We start from the raw sequence: 13,705 nt of genomic DNA, 5'->3' as shown, positions 1-13,705 counted from the left end.
CACGCGGCAACAGCAACGCACAGCTGTGTTGCCCTTTTTGGCTTTATTACCCCTGTTGCCTATCCCTCCATCTCCTTCCTTCTTGTACATATCTTTTAATGTCCGTCTGCCCAGTTGGGCTCTTTACTGACGTCCCCAGAGCCCTCCTCAAAGAGATCTCTTGAAGTGTGGGGAATCAGAGGCAGAAGAGCGCTCTGGGAAAGCTGGCTGAGGGAGAAAAAAGGAGGGCTGAAAACAGTATTACAACAGCAACAAGCGTGTAATCAGTCGTCTTTTCTAGTGGCTTCTCAAGGAGCGTGAGAGCTAATGTGCACAATTTAGACGGATATTTTTGATAAAGCCCCGCATTTAGTAACTGGAAAATATATCTGGCTGCCTGTTCCCCTTTGAGTGTGAAATGTGATAAAGACATATAGCTCCCCACTGATAAGGGATATGCAAGGGGGAGGAGTTGAAGTGGTTGGCGCACAAAAGAAGTCTGCCGAGACATTGGGAGTTTGGTGATTCTACAAGACTACAGCTAAAAGTGAAAAATAAGGGGAGAAGGGGAAAAAATAGTAGAAGAAGAAGAAGATGCTTAATGTGGGCCGGACTGCTCGTCCCTCATCTATTCTGTTATCTTCATTATTTGGAAGGCATTAAAAGAGGCCAAGGATGGCAGCTTTGGGAGAGGGGCTCAGGAGGTGGGGGAAGTTCTATGTGCTGGGATACTAATTACAGTGTCCACTAATAGCGCCTCAAGTAAACCAGGCCAATGCATCTTGCTTGATGAGAACATGCATCAACCAGCTTAATTGAGAGTAAAATGAGGCAGGCATGCCACAGGACCTATTAATCAACATTGATGAATGAAAGTGTAATTAGATGTGGAAATACAAAAGAAGGGGGGAAGCAAAAGCAATCGGTTAACTTAAAGTTAAGGCTACAATTGTTAACTAACATTGCAACATTGGTGCACGTTAGGCTTTTATTTATTTTTTCATCTTTCATGGCAAAATGCAGAGAAGGGAAGTTTGCTGAGCCATCATTACGTAGTTATTGTACTTTCCACACATAAATAGCCAGTAATGCTGCACCTGCAATTGAGGCTGCACCTGCTAAGGAATACTAATTAGTTTATTCAACAACATCAGACATTCATCTCTGCTCTCCTCCTCTGCCTCATGTGGTCATACTACCACTGCTACTTCCTGGGCTGGATTAAACAGGTGTGACACTGGAATTGGCCAAACTATCCATATAAATAATGTCTCGTCTCCTGCAGTGCACTGCAGGCAAACAACCATCATCGTTTTTTAACGTGATCATGTCAACACTTCAGAGGGTTACTTAATGTCATGAGACTCATGAGAATGTGCCCATGATGTAGCGTGACATATTCAGCCTTAATCTGTGTTTATTGTTCATCATATTTATCTTGTGTTGCAGCCTTTTCACTCCCTGACATTGACATTCATTGCAGGCCCTGCACAGCCCCATGAGCTATGTGAATAAACATAGCAAACACAACACCCTTGAAATGCCATAATCCCTTTTGTTTTGGTGGAGGTTCTTTTCGCTGTGTATGCAAGTAGGGGAAGCCGCTCTCTCTTAGCACACACGCGCGTGCACGTCCATTCACATCGGCCCGTGCGAATAAACTCGCAGGCACAAATCAACACGCGTGCACATACAAACACAAACACTTCCACTTTCTCTTTCAAAAGCTCTTATCTATTTATAGACTTTGATACGTAAACCTATGAAATCTCACCTCGGGCGAGACAATCGGGCCTGTTCTTCTTCAATCCGCTAGAATCAAAAGACAGAAAGGAGAACAAAAAGACAGAAGACAAAGAAGAGACAATGTAAGAGGAGAGAAGCAGAGGCCTGGCTATAGTGTGGGGTTGATAATTGCGGCCACAGACAAGGCAGATTAGGACAACATTTACACCAAATGCTTCCTGAAGAGGAGACTGACAGAGGAGGCAATGTGGTTTATTGTTGAGCCAAACGCTCACATTGCCTCCCATCGTTTTGCATCAAAAGAGCACTAAAGCACTGCTTCGCTAGTGAGGGAGGAAAGGAGGCCGGCTCATCTGTCATGGGACGGTGCACCCCGTCTCCGAGACACGCTACAAGGAAGTAGACGTTGGAGGAAATAAAAAGTCAGATTTACCAAATGTGGTGAGCATTCAACTCTAACGCGGCCGAGCAGCACGGGACATCAGAGGTCAGCTCCGTTTTCTCCTGCGCCCGCTGACATCAACTAAAATGGCCTGGCTGAAATTAGCCTAACCCCCGGAATGACATCTCTTTCTGCGTAAACCGTGTGGACGCGACGAGCAGTTTAACGTGAAATCCAAATCAACACATTGTTTTTACAGTGTCAGAAGCAGCCAGGGAATGACCATCACTGCCTGGCTCGGGGATATTTGTTGTCAAAATGGTAGCACTGAAAACCGTTTGAAATAATCTAATCCAGAGAATCTTGACTCGTTTGGGTCATTATGCAGGCTTGACCTCATTCTGTAGGGATGCATCTTAGCACGGCAAAGGGGAGGTGCGAGTGGACAGGGTTGTCGGCAGAAACACGTGAAACTTCGTCCGTCAATAAGCGTGACGCATGTTGGCCTCCGAAACGGGTGGCTGCCTGGTGGAAATAACGCGACACCCGTTGACTTGAGAGTCCTTTACGCCGCTGGCACCAAACAAGACAACACAAATAGCATCAGTAGTAGCAGAGGAGAAACATGCTTTAGGGCTTTAGAGCAACAGTGAACTATTGTTCTGAGGAAGAGGCAGCCTTTTCACAGAAAATCATGTGATGACCAATTATAGATAACAACAGACATTAACATAAGAGATTTATTTTAATTCTTCAAAATGATCTGCACTCATGTCCACCCGCATTCTGCTTTCGGGAGATCAAAGCATTATTTTTGTTGTAATTTTATCATTCATTTATTTCATCTTTCATCGTCACTAGATTTCCAAACGAAAACTCTCCAAATCGGGTTTTTACACATGCAAAGTTAAATATGACCATCATAATGAGGTTGTATGGATAATTAGTGTTGACCGGACTAAAAGTCTTTGCATTCACAATACATAAATGTTTGAGGCTCTAAAACATGAAAATGTAATTGCAAGCGTATGAATTTCTATTTCTTCAAAATGTCATGTTTTTGAATATAATTATTATCCATGCAGCCTATAGGGGAAGCGAACACATTTGGTCATTTTAACTTAATGGTTGAAATGGGTGCCACATGCCTCATTACAACCCAACGGAACAGCAATTTCCTCCAGTAGTCATCACAAAGTTAATGATGATAATGAAAAAGTTGTAATTAAATGCAAGACAATTATACGTACAAAATAGTGGCCTGCAATTATTGTAAACCTCCTGATATAGAAAACTGATGGAAATGCTACTGCAGTAAAAAGGAAAAGAAAAGTAAAAAAAAATTTTTGTACTGACTTTCCTAACTTTTTTCCCCTTTTTTCCTCCCTAACTTTGATCAGCTGAATTCCTATATAAAGCATAACATGAAGTCCGTATGGTAACCTGAAAAAAATTTGAAGAAACTCACATTCCATTGGCCTTCTCTCCTCCAATATTTCTTCCCAGAACTGCTGATTTCACCATCATCTCCATCATTGTATCCTTGCGTGGCCAAAGCAAGAGGCAATCCTCTTTGCTGTCTTCTTCTGTCTCAGAAATAATAAATACACTTTTTTAATGGCTGGCTTTATGTTGCTTTTGCAGCAGACCTGTCACTTGGGTAGTAACACTAAAGATGCAATCATAGTTGCTGGTGGAGAAGATGGACGAGTGAGCGGGACAGGTGGACAGGTGAGATAAGGAGGTTTTGTGAGAGGCAGTCAGAGCAGGATTTGTGTGGCTGTCTGCTGCCGGACGCTTAATAGCTGATGGCAAGCTGTGATTGTGATGAACATTTTAAATCTCTGGTCCACTTTTACCTTGACCTTTTTCCTTCCTCTCTTCTCTATTGCCAGGTTGCATGTACCTCATCTGGAGGGGGTCATTTTGAGCCTTTGTTTCACTCTGTATGTAACTTTTGAATCTTTACCCTGAGATTTACTCAAAACTGGGACTATTTTTACTCAAGTGAGGACATCCAAGAATTCTTACAGAAGGTCTACTAGAAACATTTCTATCAGTATCCAGGAGAAAGTGTACTGATTTTACCCATCACTGTCCAATTTATGATGAGACTAGCTCCGCAGAGCTATATTAGCCCCTAATCATGCTGTCACTATTGGGATACAGGTTTGTCATGAATGGATACAATATGTGGGACAAAGGTTAATTTCCAAGTTTGGGGAGGAAAAAAAGAGAGACTAAACCACTTAGCAAAAGATGAAACTCAGTTTATCAAATGAATTGATAAAAAAAAAAAAAATAACTCATGCACTATATTTATTTCAGAAGTTTATTGAATGGCAAATAAACACAAATAGAATATTGTAGGCAGTCACTGGAAACTGAATAAAGTCAGCTCTCCATCGAATAATAGCTAAAGAATAGAAAATATCTGACTCTAAATTGCCCGTAGGTGTGACTGTGAGTGTCGAATGGTTGTTTGTTTGTATGTGCTCTGCGATTGGCTGGCAACCTCCTGCCCGATGACAGCTGGGATAGGCTCCAGCACGCCCGCGACCCTAGTGAGGAGAAGCGGCTCAGAAAATGGATGGATGGATGGATGGATAGAAAATATCTAAAGCGTCTCTTAATCTGATATACAGTGTCCCCTCACCGCTTCGTGCTTCACGTTTTGCGGCTTCAGTGCTTTGCGGGTTTTTCCAAAATATTCATTAAAAAAAATAAATAAATACAGCCATATTGGCAGCCATATTGCAGAAAGACGCGTTGTTTCATGTTGATGCGCGCGAGAGAAGGTTTCCCTGCATGCCAAACAAAGAGATGAGTTGACTCAGAGGCTTTGTACATGCCTATACATGCCTGTACTGTTCAGGCACTCATACAAGGCGCGTGATTGGTTCCTGGCGCGACATTGACCAATGAGAGCACGAGTGGATTTATCCCGTGAGCTGATCGGTATCGCATCATCGCAGCCTCACCCAGCATCTTCCCTTGTTGTGTCTCGCCAGTCTCGTCCACGCTGTTGTGTTCGCAATAACTTTTTGTTTAAGCGATAATTTTTTGGATTAGATAAGCAAGCCCTTACAATGCAATTTAGTGCACATTACTAACATTGAATTTTAATTTAATCAGAATCATCAATGAATCAATCCATTAGTTACTCATCAGCAGTCTAACACATAAATGCTTTTACATTATCTTTCCCCTCAGAAATGTGTCTTAAGAATTCGCTCCACTTAATAGTTTGCATGTTTTTTCCCAACTCACTAAACTATGGAACAACAACAGAAGCATAGCTGTCGCTGATCATATTATGAGGAAAGCACTAGAAATGCTGGAGAGAAGACATGACGCCATGCGGCACAAGAACAATACCCAATGTAGATTCCACTGGCTACAAGATTAGGTACACCTGCATAATGTCATCCAATATTAAAGGAGCAGCTGATCATTAAAAAAAAAAAAAAAAGTAACAATCGTGCAAGTGTGTTTTTATTTTTCAATTCTAAACTAAAAAAATAAAAATAGGAAAAAATATTTATGCGGCTCTTGGATAGGACTGGATTTTGCAAAGGTAACTATACTAACAAGGAAAATGAATAATAATAATCATGACCAGCATTTGTTATTTTAATTAATTATTTTTTTAAACATGAAGCCAAACTGTATTTTTCTAATGTAACAGTTGTGTTGAGGTACGTGTCACAAGTGGTTAAGAGAATATTTGTACATTTCTATCCCAAATCATGTGCACTCAGTCTCAAGTACTTTAGCCTCGTGGAGAGTAATAACTGCTCTCTGGCCCACTCTCCGATGAAAGCGTCATCCCTTTGTTTTCTATGGCTCGCGGAGTGAAGTTTGATGAATGTGGGTGGACTTGTCACACGTGGGTGTGTTATCTGCATGTTGTGTGAAACGGAGACAAAAGAAGACGAGTGGATGAGGAGACTGTGATTTTGATCTCTGAAGTGCAAAAATGTTTCTTGCCACTACACAGGAGGGAGTGGGAGTAAGATTAGAGCTGTTGAGGAACAGAAATAAATTGATCAGATAGCACAATGAGAAGAACAGAGATCTTTGTTTAATATGTGTTATTGTTTTTTTTCCCAGGTTCTGTTTAACATTTCTAGGCTCTTTGCCTCCATAAATAAAAAAAAAAAAAAAAAACAGCTACTGTAAATATGACTGCCTTTGTTTTGCTTCCACGCTTTTGTTGCAATTTGTGTATGTCTACATGCGTGTGTGTGTTTGTGTGTGTGTGTGTGCTTGTGCTGGTCCACCTGCCTGGTTGGAGCTCTCGCCCCGAGGCCCTTGTGACTCACTAGAAGGAGTCGGACGTGGCCTCCAAAAGCTGTCGGGACCGTGCAGGCGACACATGAAAGCTTTACCTACACTTAATCAGCATGGAGAGGTCTGCGTGTAGTTTGAATTATGTTTCATTGATGATCGGCTTTCGAACCAATTTTTCTCATAGGAAATCAAGAAAATCTCATCAATTTTAGCCTTTTTGTGGCTTTAGCCATTTTGATACTCAACAGTCAGGACAGAGTATGCCTTTGGAAAAGTTATTTATTCATTTATTTCATTATGTTTTCTGGTCTTTGTCACATTTCCTCATTGTCATCACGCTTTTTGTGACATCACACACACAAAAACACCAAAGAAAATGAAAAATACAAGTTAATCCTCGATGCTCACTTTGTGAGATTTGCTAAATTCTCAGGCACATGGAAATTATGTTTTTTTTATGTTGTTAACTTTAAATTATTTTCTCCTCTGCTTTTGTTGCTTTGGATACATCATAGAAAATAATGGCAGGCCATTCTTTTAATGTTTCTTGAGATTTAAATAAAGTATAAATGAATAAACTAAGTTCATCATTGTTTAGAGGCTTACTTTTCTTGACAATTTTGGTAGGAGTACAAATTGCATGACCTCAGAGGCTTTTGACGATGCACAGTGCGCAAAGAGCATTTAAATGCATGCACTCTGTTTAAAGACAGAAATGTTCATTTCAGCAGGAAACGCTTGATGTGTTGTAGGCGACAGATCAAATTAATTCTGTGACTTTACTCTATCGTCCTGAATTTGCCCCTGCCAGCCTTATTCCCCCCACCGTCCTCCCACTGTGCAACATTTTACTCAAATCTGACAGATGCGCAAGTAATGATGCCTCCCACATGCGAAACCTCCTAGTCGACGTGCCCGTGTCTGAGAAGGCACCAACACTACCTGAAGGCGCTGATAGAGATGATTGCAATCCTCCATTGCCATTTAATGACGGATGAACCCACAGCTCCAAGAACATTTGACAAGCTGCTGTCAGATGTGACAGGCGAGACTGAGTGAATGAAGGCAGGCAGGCAGGAAAGAGGCGGAAAAAACACACAGGTGGATCTGCAGACAGTATAAAGATGATGGCAGCTGAAGTGACATGGAGGGAGGGGTAAGGGGGGATTGTAAAAAAGATCACCGTTCAATCTGTGGCATTGACAATATGGTTTCAGCCTCTCGCTGGGGAGACATGGCAGGCTGGCAGGTGGGCTGCTGCTGTCTGGGAGATCAGGCCTGACATGCAGAGACTCTCACAAGCCAGACTTCTGTAGTTTCATATTGAAGCTGAGGCCACGGTGACACATGAACTCAGACAGGCACATACTGTACGCATGTAAATTATTATTATTTTTATTTTTATATTTTTATTTTTTTACATGTCTGTGGAATGCTTTTGCCAAAATACCCAAAAGATTAAGAATTATTTTTTTAACACATTACAGCGAAATTGGCTTGTTTAGGGGTGGGTCTGTCTCATGCAGTGAGGCATCCCTCATCCACCCCACATACTGCGCAGCCAATGGCAAGCCCGGTTTTGGTTAGATTGAGCGCCAGTGGGCTGGATCTGGCCGGCTCGCAGGCCGGCTGTTGGTTTCTACTTGTCGAAGCAGAGCCCATAGTGTGGAGACCAAGCGAACGCCCAAGACAATGAGACCATTTTTGTGGCGCATGTACACGTCACCAAGTATTAACTTGACACGATAGTGCTTTGGCTGCCGCGTCAAATTTGTTCTTTCGCTCTGGAACTTCAGCCAGCTGAGCTGCCCAGCTGCCATTATCTGAAAAACTTGGTGGTGGGTATTCATTATTTTAATTTGCCCCCGCTGTTGTTTAACAGTGGGTTGGAAATGTAAAAAGATACATTTTCAGAAATGGACAGATAACTTGGTTGTTTATTTTCACACTTGATGGGATGATAGGCACCCCAAAAACCCAACTATCGCTAAACAAACATGAAAATTTTCTTTAATACAGTATGCAGAGGTTGGTAGAGTAGACAAATATTGTACTCAAGTAAGAGTACTGTAACTTTAGAATAATATGGCTCAAGATAAAGTAAAAAGTAGTCCTCCAAATAATTACTTGAGTAAGCGTAAGAAAGAACAAACTGCACAAGTAGTGAGTAACTAGTGTGTGTGTGTGTGTGTGTGTCTTTTTTAAATCAGACCATGAACATCAAACAAAATAAAAAGAACTATATAGAATATGAATGTGCAAATTCAGATATTGCTGAACAATATCACTTAATCTAAAACATAATAAATAAAATCTTCTTACAATAAACACTTTGTAAAATAACAAATTAAGGCAAATTCAGCTCCAAGAAATGGTCCTAGACTATATTGTTTCTACTTATTCAACAGCACAAACATTAATACTAGAAAGTACAAACTACAAAAGTACTGAGTAACAAGTGAGTAACTAGTGTGTGTGTGTGTGTGTGTGTGTTTGACAGAGAGCGAGAGAGAGAGAGAGAGAGAACAGAACATACCCCAGAAGATGCATGTTTACTTGTGACCATAAAATAGTGCTAATGTTGCCAAAACAGCCAAAACAACAGCAAAATCATCTGCAACTTATCGCAAGGTGTTTCTCAAGTTAGAAGTGGGCTGAAATGTCCAAGTTTGGGCAGTGACAAAACTACGCTGCATTTGAAAGCTGTTGTTTTTCATTGTCTGTAATGTAAACACCAGTCGTGCGCGGCTGTCACAATCCCCTTAGATTGGCCTTCAAAGCTCAACAGAGGTCTTTGTGACTTTCTTGTGTCATTTGATTGGTGAACTTGAGTCAAACATCACTGTTGTGGATTGGGTCCACGGCACAACAAAAGTCTAAAAATAGATCGCGCACACAATTATTGATAAATGAAAGTAGAGCATGTATATTATTGTAAAGGAGTAAAAGTACCGTTTCTTCTTCACATAAATACTTGAGCAAACGTTAAAAGCATGCTTCATTAAAACTAATCTGACAAATAAAATTTGTCTAAAATGTTAATTGAGTAAATGTAATGGAGTAAATGTAGCCCCTTCCTACCCACCTCTGACAGTTTGTTCTCTTTAACAAAAGTAATTTGCAGTCTTTTACCTGTCTGAATGTTAGTTGGCCACTTTCTGATTCATGGAGGAAAACAATGGAACTGTACCATTTATTATTTGTAGGCAGGGGGGAATGATTGTGTGGTGAATTAGGTGGTAAAATGAAAAAATAAACTCCTCTGACAAAAGTGAAAAAAAAGGGGAAAAAACATGGCTTGCCGGATTTGTGCTGTAGGATGGTTCCATCATGATGAAAACAGCAAAAATAGAAAGCACATTTCTCTATCTGCATTTTTATCCATCTGCTGTATGCACCAAAATTGTGCAGGTTAGGTAGTTCCTCAGCATCCGTGCCATAGTTACACAGTTTGCCTATCAAAACAATACCCATTCACCCTTAATAATATGGTACAGTTTTTGCAGTTGAATTTCAAAGCGTCTCCGATCACTTTCCAAGACGAAACAGCCGCCTATCACCGCTGTTTTTTATGCACATCCACAGTGGGTTAGGGTGTAAAGTTTCATTTCTGTCACTAATTACTGCCACAGTGCCAGCATTCAGTCAAGGCTCCAAATTAGACGACTCAACCACAACAAGGGCGACGTGCCCAGCAGTCATTTGTCAGACTAATTATTTGTCTTGGGCTTGTAATTGCAGCAGGAACAGGTACTCAGGTAATTGTGTGCTTAGCTGCAGTGTTAAATTTTGCTTTCCCTCCATTTTCAAGTGAGATGAAAGGAATAAAGACTGCCGTGCTGCAATACAATATTCAATACGGCCTCCCAGACTGACTTTGATTCTAAAAATATGTGCCACAATTTAGACCTTGAGATTTTTTTTTTTTTTTTTTTTTGAGTCGCTCACACCTTGATGTTAAGATCATCTGCATGGATGGTTGCTCCCTCCACTTGACACTGTACTGTACGTAAATAATCAAATCTCTAGTGAATGCTGCATAATAGGTTCATTAATACCAGTCCTCAGTCAGTGAACTTAAAATATGGTAGATGTTAAAAGCAGAGGACTTCAAATCAGTCTAAGTCTCATATGTGGGCCATTTGTATGGCAATTCAAGGAAGCACATTTCTGCTCTGTGCAGTGTTCTGCAGCTGCATAGAAATACAAACACAGGCCACTGTCATTTATAATAATGTCGGCTCACAAGCACTGTCACCTATCATCATAATTATGACTCTGCTCTCTCATATTCTTATTTTTAAACGTGTATTCCATGATATTTCACAGGGGTTACACAGGGCCGACTGGACATGATGTCAGGTTGAATATTATAATGAGCAAAAAATAAATAACTCATCAAGAAGTATAAACACAGGAATTTTTATATTTGCCCTGAATCCAATCGCAGCCCTCCCGCTGTCCATGAGACATGTCAGATGTGGACAACGGCTGCTGAATTCCATGCGTGTCTCCTCCTGACGAGCAAATCAGTCTCACCACGCGATTGTCTCTGGCTGTCTTGCAGTGTTGCTCCTGTGCACAATATTGCCCAGGGGCCCCCTTGTTCTTTTGTGTCACAGAACACGCAAGGCCTTTGAGAAGGATCTATAACTATCAGCGACAGCCGGGGCCAAGCGTGCCTGGCCTCGTGTAGAAAAGGCCACGTCTACATGAAAAGGTAGAGACAGAACATCGTCCTCTACCTTCCCTTACCTTGCTCTAATATGCCGCATGGCCTGGTCACGTCTTTTTCATGTGCACTGGGCCAGGAAATGTCAGCTCTATCTTTAATATCTGCAGGCACACTGACAGCCTCTGTTTGATAAACAAAATGTTCCCCCTCTCATGAACAGAATGTGTTTGGGTGTCCATCAGCATCCAGACACCACCTTTGGCTTCTACTTTTGGATCAAAGTGTTTTGTGGCTCATCGCAGTCACACTCTGTGTAATGTGCATGATCAGTGTGTCTGGGGAGGATACGAATAAGGAGAGAACGTTTTTTTCTCCCACTTTCTCCCGCCTTCCTCTCTCTCCTTCCTTTCTCTCCTAGCGGTGGAGACACCACGGTGCCATCTGCTTTGCATTTGTTTAACAAAGATTTATTGTGCAGCAAGACACTAATCCAAAACACTCACACACGCATACATCTCGCCTTCGTCTTGTCACAGGCTGCAATGAAAAAAAAGGGAAGGATTGGAAACGCTCAGCGCTTTCTTTGTCAACTCTCACACTGACGAGACGAGAATGAGCCGGCTGCCACACAGAGGTTGGAATGCCAATAATGAATTACAAACTCGTCATACACGTGTTTAAGTTGAGGTGAAAGTGCAAAACTTATATATGAGTAATTCAAAGCTGGAAGAAAATCACACACATTGGGCTCTACTTTTGTAGACAGCACATCTGCGGGGGGGAGTATGGCAAATGCCAGTGAATGCTGATTTCATGTGTATGACAATTTGGCAGACCAGTCTGTGCCAAGCTGGGCATTCCGGTACAGTAGAGGGAGTGTCCTTGGACATGTGCCTGGTGAAGTGAGAATTTCTTACTCTAGCTTAGACCACGTCTAACTGCAACGACCTTGTCTAGCAGACCAGACTGCTGTTCTAACACGATTTTGGTGAATTTAATCGGGGCACAGGCAGACAGATACTGAGGTCCACGGACTTATTCAAGTCACCTGCGGTTATAACCAGCTCTTTCTGTATTTATTGAAGGTACCCACTCACATTGTCTGTTGCCACATCAGCCAGAGCAGTGACAATACTCCACTCACGCACGGAACGCTGTGATTACGCATCATCCTTTTCCGCACGTAGATCTCTCCATGTGAGACTGTCAGTTGTGCCACATTTAAAGCGAATGAGAGGAGCCGCTTTGATTGGCAGCGACTGATGTCGGCTGTAAACACTCCCACAGTGACGAAACCCACCCAACCTTCACTCCGCCGGGCTGCCATCGTCTACAAAACTACCAACACCTGTCTAACCTGCCTCTGGCGCACAGTTGTACCGCCCACCATACCGGATTTACACAGTTCACAAAAATAGGGCTCACTTTCTTTAACTTGGCACTGTGTCACCCTATGGGGCAAATTGCTCACAAGAACATCTTTTGGATGAATCCAAGGAGGTGTAGCCTGGCGTGAAAGCTCTTCTTACATACACTGAATCCCTCTGTCCTCTTTGTCACTTGCATGCCAGGTTGAGAATGGGGTCGCAAGGGCAAGATCTGTACACCCCTTCAACTGGGTGAGGCCAATCATGTGGGTTAGAAGGGCACCTCAGAGATGACAAAGAGGTTAGAGGGCCCCTAGAATGAGGCAGTGTGATTGTCTGCATGTTCCTCTGCTATAAGAAAGGGCCAAGGGTCCCCATCTGCCACGTGGTACTACCAGGGTGTGATCATTTAGGGGCGAAACACAGCTAGGCAGACATACACACAAGAGGTGAGTATGTGTCTCGTGTATATGTTCTTGTACAACCCAACAAACACACATGCTTACAAAATGACATACACACATGCTCGTGCAAGATCTATCCCAGAACCTCCTCTCCAGTGCCAGTGTTCAACAATTCAACCCTCCAACCTTGGGGTGAAGCCCCTGCCAGTTCACCTGCCAGGACTGGACAAGCAGAGCACTTAGTGCCTCACGAAGGCCAATCTCACCCCCGGCCCTCCACACCCACTGTGTTGGGGTCAAGGAGGCTTCACCCACGCTCGTGTTCGCTCTCTGCCAAGTAATGCTAATGATGTCGCCCATGTTGAAGACACGACAGCACGTTCCACTGACCCACTCATGGTACTGCATTTGTTATAACAAATAACGGATTTTTCCAACTGTTTGTTATTAAAGTCAAGCAGAAGTTGTTATCGTTTTTTTTCTATGGTGGACAAAAAGTTAAAACATTTTTTTAATGCACAAAATCAGAACACATTTATTAAATCCAAAACGAATGCACAAACAGCAAATCTAACAGACAAGGTTAGAAACAAACAACAGACAAAATTGGCAGTACCCTTCAATCAAAGAACGAAAACCCCACAATGGTCCCTGTTATAACAAGTAAGGTAATAATAAACAAACATACTAAAAAACACAACTAATCAAAAGCAGGTATGGCTTTATTGTGGTCTATCCAAATTATTTTGGATTATTATTACGAAACAAATGAAACTTGCCGGGACAAACTAATGGTACCCTTTACAAGTGGTTTTCTAAACCAGAATAATTTGAAGCTGCGACTTATTGCCCTGAGAAG

At 42.0% G+C, this 13,705-nt stretch overlaps 1 long non-coding RNA gene across 1 annotated transcript in view; it reads left to right on the top strand.

Annotated features, from left to right (window-relative positions):
* Positions 1 to 13,226, top strand: part of LOC133480221 (uncharacterized) — a 39,298-nt gene extending 26,072 nt beyond the window's left edge. The window contains exon 3 of the long non-coding RNA XR_009789224.1: positions 12,363 to 13,226. This is a non-coding gene — a long non-coding RNA (uncharacterized LOC133480221). The remainder of the gene's footprint in view (positions 1 to 12,362) is intronic.
* Positions 13,227 to 13,705: the final 479 nt, after the last annotated feature.

The sequence above is a fragment of the Phyllopteryx taeniolatus genome, chromosome 6 (assembly GCF_024500385.1).
Source record: "Phyllopteryx taeniolatus isolate TA_2022b chromosome 6, UOR_Ptae_1.2, whole genome shotgun sequence".
Lineage (NCBI taxonomy): Eukaryota > Metazoa > Chordata > Actinopteri > Syngnathiformes > Syngnathidae > Phyllopteryx > Phyllopteryx taeniolatus.
The sequence above is the reverse complement of the archived record's forward strand: the minus strand, read 5'-3'. Positions and strand labels throughout refer to the sequence as shown.